Genomic DNA, 11,846 nt, shown 5'->3' with positions numbered 1-11,846 from the left:
ACCATGTTTGTTCTTCATTTCAGATAATTAGTTCCTGGCAGCAACTAGATGCTGGTGAGATGACGATGCGAGTTGGAACCGGGCACGTCGTCTCAACTGTGGCAGTGGGAGGTCTCTGATTGACTTTACATAACAGATTTCTTATTTTAAAAGATCACTTTGTAGTTCCTGAATTAAAAATGAACTTAGTTTCGGTAAAGTGCTAGTTAGAATTATTATATAATACCAATTTTCTTGCTAATAAAGTGTTTATTACTAAGAATGGTGTTGATATTTGTTTTGCAAAACTGGAAAATAATTTGTATGTGCTAAGGTCATTAGTAACAAATGCCCTCCGTAATACTAAGTTGTTTAAAACTGTTGTAACTCAACATAAAAGACTTAAATTTTCTCCTAAGGAAAATGCCCAACTTTGGCACCTAAGACTAGGACACATCAATCTCAATAGGATTGAGAGGTTGGTGAAAAATGGACTTCAAAGCGAGTTAGAAGAAAATTATTTATCTGTGTGTGAGTCATGTCTTGAAGGCAAGATGACTAAGAGACCTTTTACTAGAAAAGGTCACCAGGCCAAAGAACCTCTAGAGCTAGTACATTCAGACCTCTGTGGTTCGATGAATATAAAAGCTAGGGGAAGTTATGAATAATTCATCACCTTTACTGATGATTACTCAAGATAGGGGTATGTTTAATACAACATAAGTCTGAATCTTTTGAAAAGTTCAAAGAGTTCAAGGCTGAAGTTGAAAATGCATTAAATAGAACGATTAAAACATTTCGATCTGATCAAGGTGGAGAGTTTATGGATTTAACATTCCAGAACTATATGATAGATCATTGAATTATATCCCAACTCTCAACGGTTGGTACACCTCAACAAAATGGTGTATCTAAAAGAAGAAATCGAACACCGTTGAACATGGTTCGGTCTATGATGAGTTACGCTTCCTTACTTGACTCGTTTTGAGGTTATGCAATGGAGACTGCATCGTACATCCTGAACTACGTTTCTTCCAAGAGTGTTGTCAAAATACCTTTGGAGTTATGGAATGGTCGTAAAGCTAGTTTACATCATTTCAGAATATGGGGTTACCCAGTACATGTGCTTAAGGCTAATCCTAAGAAACTGAAACCACGTTCAAGGTCGTGCCTAATTGTAGGCTACCCCAAAGGAACGAGAGGTGGTTACTTCTTTGATCCTAAAGAAAACAAAATATTTGTATCGACAATTGCTACTTTTCTTGAAGAAGACCACATAAGGGAGAACATGCCCAGAAATAAGATTGTGTTGAATGAGATTTCCAAAGAAACTACTGAATCTTCAATAAGAGTTGTTGAAAAACCTTGTATCTCAACAAGAGTTGTTGAAGAATTTTGTACCTCAACAAGAGTTGTTGAAGTATGTTCATCTAGTAGGTCAAATCCACCTCAGTAGTGAGAGGTTTGCGAACCCACCTATTCGCTATATGGGTTTAACTTAAATCCTAGCTATGGTAGCTGATGGAAAAGTTGAGGATCCATTGTCTTACAATAAGACAATAGAGCATATTGACAAAGATGAATGGATCTCGAAATGGAGTCTATGTACTTCAATTCCGTATGGGATCTTGTAGATCAATCTGATGGGGTTAAACCTATAGGTTGTAAATGGATCTACAAGAGAAAACGGGGTGCTGATGGGAAGGTGCAAACCTTCAAGGCTAGACTGGTGACAAAGGGTTATACCCAGGTAGAGGGAGTTGACTATGAAGAGACTTTCATGCATGTTGCCATGCTTAAGTCTATCCGGATCCTCCAATCCATTGCCTCTATGACATTTGGAAAAAGGATGTCAAGATTGCTTTTTTGAATGGCAATCTTGACGAGACCATTTACATGGTGCAGCCCAAAGGATTCATAACCCAAGGACAAAAGCAAAAGGTTTGCAAGCTTAATCGGTCCATTTATGGACTGAAGCAAGCTTCTCAATCTCGGAACATAAGGTTTGATACTGCGACCAAATATTATGGCTTTGATCAAAATTTTGATGAGCCTTGTGTATACAAGAAGATCATCAACAGTTCAGTAGTTTTTCAGTGTTATATGTAGATGATATCCTACTCATTGGGAATGATGTAGGTTTACTGACTATAGTTAAGAACTGGCTAGTGACCCAATTCCAAATGAAATATTTGGGAGAGGCTTAGTTTGTTCTGGGTATTCAGATCTTTAGAGATCGAAAGAACAAAAAGCTAGCACTGTCTCAGGCATCGTACATTGACAAGATGCTTGACAAATATTCGATGCAGAACTCCAAGAGAGGCTTATTGCCTTTCAGGCACGGAGTTACATTGTCTAAGGAACAATGTCCTAAGACACCTCAAGAGGTTGAGGAGACCAGACGGATCCCCTATGCATCTGTTGTGGGTAGCTTGATGTATGCGATGTTATATACTAGAGCTGACATCTGCTATGCAGTGGGGATAGTCAGTAGATATCAATCTAATCCAATATTAGATCACTGGACAGCCGTTAAAAACATCCTCAAGTATCTACAGAGAACGAGGGACTACATGCTTGTGTATGGTTCTAAGGATTTGATCCTAATGAGATACATGGACTCTGATCTTCAGACAAATAAGGATTCTAAGAAATCCACATCAGGATTAGTGTTCACTCTTAATGGAGGGGCAGTAGTATGGCGAAGCACCAAGCAAGGGTGCATCGCTAACTCCACCATGGAGGCTGAGTATATAGCGGCTTGTGAAGCTACTAAGGAATCCATTTGTCTCATGAAATTCTTGACTGATCTGAAAGTTGTTCCAAACAACTCATCACACTTTATTGTGATAATAATGGTGTTGTGGCAAATTTTCTAGAGCCTAGGAGTCATAAGTGTGGCAAGCATATAGAGCGAAAGTATCATCTCATCCGAGAGATTATGCATCGAGGGGACGTGATTGTCACGCAGATAACTTTGGAGCATAATGTTGTTGATCTATTTACAAAGGCCCTTACAGCTGCGGTGTTTGAGGGTCACCTGCAGAGTATGGGTCAATAGGATAGGTCACGTCTTGACTAGGGCAAATGGAAGAAATTGCACTGGGAGTGTGTTATGCCGTAGTTTATTATTTGTGTACTTTGTATTTTGATTATATTGTACACCCCACTAACTTTAGGTCAAGTAGGAGATTGTTGGAGTTGATGTCCTAAATCTCATAGGGTCTTATAGTTTGTAAACATTTTTAAACAAACTCATTATGTATTTAATAAAATATATGATATTTTATTCATTTTCTATAAAATATTTGATATTTTAGTTGCATTAACCACAAACCAATAAACTAACATCCGAGCTTATCTTTGTAACTTAAACATGTATGTAGAGACATACGGGTGGATCATGTTTAAGTGATAACCTAAATGGTTTGTAGTAGATGAATAAAGTTGGGTACCTTATCCTGGTGACACTACGAGTATGGCCCGCTTTGTAGGTGTTACAATTGTTGTAAAGTGCTACAAATGATCTGATCCTAATCATTCATGTATAGACATGCGAGCGACAATATTCTATACAAAGGAGTTTGTATAAGACCGGACCACAAAATTTTTAATCTCATTATATAACATCGTTTATAATAGAGAATTACATTTCACCAGGATGACCATAGGTAACATGACCTAAATCTTGAGTGAGTTGTGAACTTCTGCCTATAAGGGCGATCCTTTGATTTGTATGGGTAAGAGTGGCCAGATCGTCGACTCAACAAGCCTACCAATTTGGGGCTTTTTCTGATTGGGGAGCTGGGAACATAGCTACAAAAGATAGAATTCATTCCTTCTCTGAGGCTGGGGTAAGTAGATAAATTGCTCCCTTAAGGCCTGATTCTGGGTCTTGAACAATGTGGCGCCACACCCTTTCCTCGCCCAAGAGGGGTTTAGTCATAGTTGGACTATGATCTATTGTTCATTAGAGGGATGAGTAGTACTCAAGGAGTTAGATGTAACTACAGGGGCAAAACGCTAATTTTGTCTAGCTTACAAGCAATTTGTGAAGGGTCATCGTACTGTTGATTGATTATATCCAATGGATACAGAAATATAGTTTCTATGAATTGGATTCATAGTTGTTAAATTTAATATAAATATGATTTATATTAAATTTCATATAAAAGAGAAAAGAAACTATAGTTTATATTGTATGTGATACAATATTAAAACTATAGGTGTTATATTTGATATAACATATAATTTAATATATATATATATATATATATATATAATAAGTTAGTTATCATATTTATATTTATATTATTATTTTTTAATAATAAGGAAGGGAGTTACAACTCCCTTCCCCATCTTTTCTCTCCACCCACATTAGTGGGTGGTGATTATTTTTGGCAAGGAGAATAATAAGAAAAATTGTTTTTCTTCTTCTTCTTGCAATTGGTTGGACGATTGAGAAAGAAAAATACATAAGTGTTCTGTGTGTTTTGTCTCGAGTTTTAAGAGTTCTCAGTCTTTCCTCCTACACATTAAATTTTTCCTCATATCCAAAATAGCCAGAGCCCACCACTCCTGGGTTCTCACCTTGAGAATACCAAGGTATCTTTTGGGGTAGTGTCCGATTTAGTTCGAGGTTAATCTTGAAGAAGGTCTTCAAGTTGTTCGTGATTTGTTCGAGGGAAAACGTGAAGAAAAGGTCTTCAAAGGTGAGGTTTCCTGAAACCCTTTAATTCTTTCAAAAGCATGTTATTATTTAGAATTAAATGCATAGCTTGTTATTTATTTACTGTAAAATTTTATATTTAATAAAAATGAAATTTGGTCGATCCGCTTCCGCTCAAGGTTCTTTCCCATAAGAGTTCCTTCACAATATTCATTAATTACCGAGACACACCATTATAGCTCAATAGTTACACTTTTCTCACTGTGGATATATTTTTGTCCACTTTAACTATAATCAGTAAGTCGATACTTCACAGGTCGTTCGTATTTATAGCCTGGTCAAAATTACCGTTTTACCCCTATATACATCTTTCTCCTTAAGCTCCCACTAAACCTCTATTGAACAATTGGTTTATAGTCCAACTAATAAACCATGACCATCTCGATCATGAGAAAGCAAGGCCCCGTTGTTCAAGACCAAGAATCAGTACATAAGAGAACAACCTATATGGTAACCCTAAATTGGGTAGGAGTGAATTCCATCTTGCAGATTGTTGTCACCTATGTAGATCAAATGATAATTCTGAATAAACAGAAGTTCATAGTTGAGGCTTATTGAGTAGTGTTGTTGGACTACTCTCACCTATGCAGATCAAATGATAATCCTGAATAAACAGGAGTTCATAGTTAGCTTAAGATTAAGATCGAGTTACCTTAGGTCATCCAATTTGAAATAGTCAGTTTTAACAGTAAATGGTCGTTATAAAGAAAAGTGGCTATTTCGAGGTCTGGTCTTATGCAAACATTCTTTGCATAGGATGCCTCCACTCGTATGTCTCCACATGAATGATTTTAAGATCACATCATTTGCATCAGTATATAAAGTGGGCCGCATCCAACCGTATTACCAGGACGAGGTACCCAATCTCATTCATATACTTATAGACCATTTTGGCCATATACTAAAACTTGATCCACTTTTATGTCTCCACATAAAGTTAAAGTATTCAAATTAAAGTCATGGATTTGTTTATTGGGTTTTTATAATAGAATGCAATATCAATAACAATTTATTAAATGAAATACTCAATAATTTTATTGATAAATAGAATATGTTTCTAACATTTACGAACTGCAAGTTTTAGGACATTCCCAACAATCTCCCACTTAGACTAATACTCTAGTGAGTTACAAATATATACAAATATATAATATTTACAATGTTAAGAAAATAGAGAGAAAATACAAATATACTAAGGCATCTATATATCCTTGACATTCTCCCACTTGCCTTTGATTATGAAGCTCGTAATCCTAGTCCGACCAAGTGGCCCTCGAACACTTTAGCTAAGAGGGCCTTCGTAAATGGATCAGCAAGATTATCTTCTAAGGCTATCTTCGTGACTATCACGTCTCCTCGGTATACTATCTCCTTGATGAGATGGTACTTGCTTTCAATGTGTTTTCCTCGTTTGTGGCTTCTCGGTTCCTTTGAATTGGCAGTTGCTCCACTGTTATCGCAATACATGGTGATAGGCATATGCATATTTGGAACTATTTCCAAATCCATCAGGAACTTGCGTAGCCACACTACTTCTTTAACTACTTCACATGCAGCTACATATTCAGCTTCCATTGTGTAGTCAGCGATACAACTCTATTTGATGCTTTTCCACATATAGCTCCTCCGTTAAGAGTAAAAATTGATCGATCCTAAAGTAAATTTCCTAGAATCTACATCAATCTGAAAATCAGAATCAGTGTATCCTGCAAGGATCAAATTCTTAGTCCCATACACGAGCATATAGTCTTTCATTCTCTAGAGATACTTGAAGATGTTCTTAATAGTAGTTCAATGACTGTGTCCAAGGTTAAAATGGAACCTGCTGACAATTCCAACTGCAAAGCATTTGTCAAGATGTGTGCATAACATAGCGTACATCAGACTCTCAACTGCTGATGTATATGGAATTCTTTTCATTTCCTCAACTTCTTGAGACGTCTTAGGACACTGTTCCTTTGACAAATGAATTCCATGTCTAAAAGGTAACATACCCCTTTTGGAATTTTGAATATTATACCTTAATAACATCTTGTCAATATAAGATGCTTGAGATAGCGCTAAGGTTCTATTCTTGTGATTTCGAACAATTTGGATCCCAAGAACGTACTGAGAATCTCTTAAATCTTTCATTTGGAATTGTGATGCTAGCCATCTCTTTACGTCAGCAAGGAAACTTGTCTCATTCCCAATGTGCAAGATATCATTAATATAAAGAACTAGGATAACTATAATTTTGTTGACTATCCTCTTGTGAACACAAGGTTCATCAACATTCTATTCAAAGCTATAAGATTTGATCATAGTATCAAACCTTATATTCTAGGATCTAGATGCTTGTTTTAATCCATAAATGGACTTTTTAAGCTTACAAACTTTTTGCTCTTGACCCTGTTCAATGAATCCTTTTGGTTGAGACATAAAAATACTTTCATCAAGATGGCAATTCAAAAAGGCTGTCTTGACATCCCTTTGCCATATTTCATAGTCATAATATGCAACAATGGAAAAAGTATTCTTATATATTTTATCATGGCAACAGGAGAGAAGATTTTTTCATAGTCTACCCCCTCACTTTGGTTTGCACCTTGCCAGTTTGGTCTCATTTTCTCTTGTAGATCCATTTGCATCCAATAAGTTTAACCCTATCTGGTTTATCTATAAGTTCTCAGATAGAATTGAAGTACATTGACTCTATTTCTAGGTTCATGGCTTTTATCCACTGTTCCCTATCAACATCTTTCATTGACTTTTTAAAGGTCAATGGATCCTTTAGGCCATCATCAGGCATGATGACCTGAGTTTCTGTTCAACCCATGTAGTAGTCAGGCTGATGAACAACCCTTCCACTTTGTCGATGCATTCTCAACTCTTGAGAAGGATGTGAGGAGCAACAACTGTTGTTGATGAACCAGCTTGATCAACAACTTTTGTTGATCTATCAGTAGTTTCTCTGGTCATTTCACTCAATACTAATTTACTACAAGGTTGATGATTTCTAATATGATCTTTTTCTAAAAATGTAGCATTTGTCGATACAAATACTTTATCTTCTTGAGGATCATAAAATAGTCCACCTTTTGTTTCTTTAGGATATCCTATAAATAGGCATTATTTTGAACGTCATTCCAACACGTAAGTCGGGCATCACTAGATTCTAAAGTGATGTAAACTATTTTTATGTCCTCTCCATAACTCATACGGTGTTTCATAAACACTTTTTGAGAGAACCATGTTCAAAATATATACAACAGTCTATACTACATACTCCCAAAAGGATTGAGGTAACTTAACATAACTCATCATCGAACGAACCATGTCCAACAAAGTTCAATTTCTCCTTTCTGCAACACCATTCTATTATGGTGTTCCAAGTGCTGTGAGTTGGGATTGAATTCCATGGTCTACTAGATAGTTCTGGAATTGTAAATCTATATATTCACCACTTCGATCTGATCGAAGTGTTTGATTCCTTTACCTAATAAGTTTTCAACTTCTGTCTTAAATTCTTTGAACTTTTCAAGAGTTTCAGACTTGTGACTCATTAAGTAAATATAGTTGTATCTCAAATAATCATCAACAAAATTGACGAAATATTCATATTCTCCTCGAGCTTTCACATTCATCGAACCACAAAGGTCTAAATGGATGAGTTCTAGAGGTTCTTTAGCTCTAAGACCTTTTCTTGTAAAATATCTTTTGGTCATTTTACCCTCAATATGATCGTTTTTTACCAATCTTTCAATCTTATTGAGATTTACGTGACCAAGTCTTAGGTGCCAAAGATAGGCATTGGGAGAAATATTTCGCTTTTTATTTTGAGTTTCTGTCGTTTTAAACATCTCTACATTTAAAATTGCTTTTGCATCATTTGGTTTTAACACATACAAATTATTTTCGAGTTTAGCAGAATAAATATGAACACCTCTTGAACTAATGAACCCTTCATGTATATCAAAAGTTACCTTGTACATATTTTCTAGTAAACAAGAAACGGAGATTAAGTTTCTTTTCATTTTGGGCACATAATATACATTTTCAAGAAAAATGTAAGAATCTCCAAAATATAACTTGATGTCTCCCACTGCTTTTGCTGAAATGACTTCACCCGTTCCCACCTTGAAAGTCATTTCATTCTTTGAAAGTTGAGTCCAAGAACTAGTTTCCTGAAGAAAAGTGCAAATATAGTTAGCAGCGCCTAAATCTAATATCTAGGTTAAATGAGAACTTTCCACTAAACATGTTTTAATTACAAGTAAATTTGATTTACCTTGTTTTGGCTTTTCAACTCTTTTTTCAGTAAGTACTGCGGGCAATTGTGTTTCCAATTCCTATCTTCATTGTAGTGGAAACATTTTCTTTTTGGTGCTTTATTCTTGTTACTTTAGCAAGAGTTTTCTTCTTCCCTTTTCCTTTCTTCTTCATCTGGATACTCTTATCCTTTGAAGAAAAAATAAACTTCTTTTTCTTTAAAGGTTTCGATCCAGAGGAAGATCCCTTCAAGGATTTCTTTTTGAAACAACATTTGTTTCACTTGCCTTGTTTTTCATTAAGGATTGATAAGTCTGTAGTTCATTCAGAAGAGTAGTCAAATTGTAATCAATCTTATTCATTATAGCATTAGTACAAAATGTTAGAAAGCTCTTTGGAAGAGATTCCATTATCATATTAACTTGACTCGTTTCATCTATGGCAGCACCATGAGCTTCCACAATGTTGAAATGGACCATCATGTCTAGGACACGTTCTCTAACAAAGGTCAGCTCTTTCATGCGGGAGTTATAGACGTACTTAATTGTTGGGGTTGAAACCCTAAATCTCGTAGGGTCTTGTAGTTTGTAAACACATGTATGAACAAACAGTATTGTGATATATAATATGAGATATTTTATTCACTATAGTCTATGTAATATGAGATATTTTAGTTGCATTAACCACAAACCAATAAACTAAGATCCCTGGTTATCATTGTAACTTAAGCATGTATGTGGAGATATACAAGTGGATCGTGCTTTCAGTGATAACCTAAATGGTCTGTATAAAGGAGGGAAACCTTATCATGGTGACACTACGAGTGTGGCCCACTTTGTAGGCGTTACAAATGTTGTAAAGTGCTACAAATGGTCTGATCTTGATCATTTGTATATTAGACATGCAAGCAGGGATGCTCTATGCAAAGGAGTTTATATAAGACTGAACCACAAAATATTTACTCTCGTTATATAACGCCATTCATGACAAAGACTTTCATTTCACTAGGATGACCATAGGTAACATGACCTTAATCCTAAGTGAGTTGCGAACTCCTACCTATGAGGGCGATTCTTTGATTTGCATAGGTGCGAATGGCCAGATCGCTGACTCAAACCTACCACTTTGGGGATTCGTTTGATTGGGGAGCTGGGAACTCAACTACACAAGACGGAATTCACTTCTTCCCCGAAGTAAGGGTAAATAGATAAATTGCTCCCTTAAAAGTTGGTTCTAGGGCTTGAACAATGTGATGCCACACCTTCTCTTGGCCCGATAAGGGTTTAGTTATAGTAGGACTATAAGTATCGTTCATTAGAGGAATCAATAGTACTTAAGGAGTTAGATATAACTACATGGACAAATTGGTAAATTGGCCTAGTTGTACTTATGAGTAATTTGTGAAGGGCCATCGTACTGTTGATTGGTTATATCCGATGGACATAGAAAATATTTGTAGTGCGAAGAGTGTAGTTGTCGGTCTTTAGTGGAGTGCCTGACAATTAACGAATGGTGGATATCGTGATTAAAGAGTTAGTCATTTATTCACGTACCATTGGAGCTTCATGCTACAACTCCATAAGGTCCCCTTGGTAGCTCAATGGATTCATGTTGAAAATCAGTTTTTGGGTTAGTTTGAAGTGTTCAAATTAACTACAGAGAATTCTATTATATATGATATAATTAAATTAGTTCAATTATATGTGATATAATTGATTTGATGTATTTTGATACATTACTTGATTGGAGGAATTAAGCCTCCCATTTTAAAGATAAGACTGGGTAGATAGCTGAAGACATAGTCTTGCAAGATGAACTTCACTCCTACCCAATTTTAGGGTTAGTGGATAAATTGTTCTCTTAAGTACTGACTCCTAGTCTTGAACAAGGGGCCTCACCCTCTCTATGGTTGAGAAGGACTCGGTTTATTGATAGGACCATAAACCAATTGTTCATTAGTGGATCAGTGGAGACTTAAGGAGCAAGATGTATTATAGGGGTAAAACGATAATTTTGACTCGGCAGTAAATACGAACAACCTGTTAAGGATCAACTTACTAATCATGATTAAATTAGACGGACAGAAATATATCTAGAGTGAGGAGAGTGCAACTAGTGGGCTTTAGTAGAGTGACCTGGTAGTTAACGAATGTTGGTTAATTCGGTTAAAAGAGTTTAGCCAATTAATCTCGGATCGTTAGAGACCATGATTTGTAAGTCGATTAGGTCCTCTTACTAGCTCATAAACGGACTAAACCTTAGAATAGTGTGATGAGAAAATTTGAAATGTTCAAATTTGATTTACGGGAATTATTAATTATATTTGATATAATTAAATGTTTAATTTTTGAATTAAACGAAACTGGAGAATTAGAAAATATTTAAATATGATTTAAATATTTTATATGAATGGGGATTCATATAAGAAAATGATGGTTTAAATGATTTAATATTTAATATTAAATCATTTTTAATTAATGAAATTGTTTATTTAATTATTTAAAATTAGTTTTATTTAAATTAATTTTATATAAAATAATAATTTGATTTTATTGGAAATCAAAATTTGTTTAAAATGATTTATGAGTAAAAAAACATTTTATTTGAAAAAATCACACTAATTTGTTAGTGGGATTTTTCCAATTTCATCCACCTCCATTTTCACTTACATAGTGCATGTTTTGGTGTCAAATTAAAAGAGGATGAATTTACGGCTGAAGAGGTTCATGAAAACCAGATTTTTGAAGGAAAATGGTTATCACTCTTGTTGAACATCAAAATCTATTTTTCCTCCTTAAAATTCCCTAAATTCAATCCCATTTTGGATCCCACAATTCAATCTAAGGGTCAAGTGGTGTTCTACAAGCCATTGGAAAAGAAATTTAAT

Source organism: Benincasa hispida, chromosome 12 (genome assembly GCF_027475165.1).
Source record: "Benincasa hispida cultivar pf3 chromosome 12, pf3_genome.v1.1, whole genome shotgun sequence".
NCBI lineage: Eukaryota > Viridiplantae > Streptophyta > Magnoliopsida > Cucurbitales > Cucurbitaceae > Benincasa > Benincasa hispida.
This window is presented reverse-complemented; position numbering follows the sequence as displayed.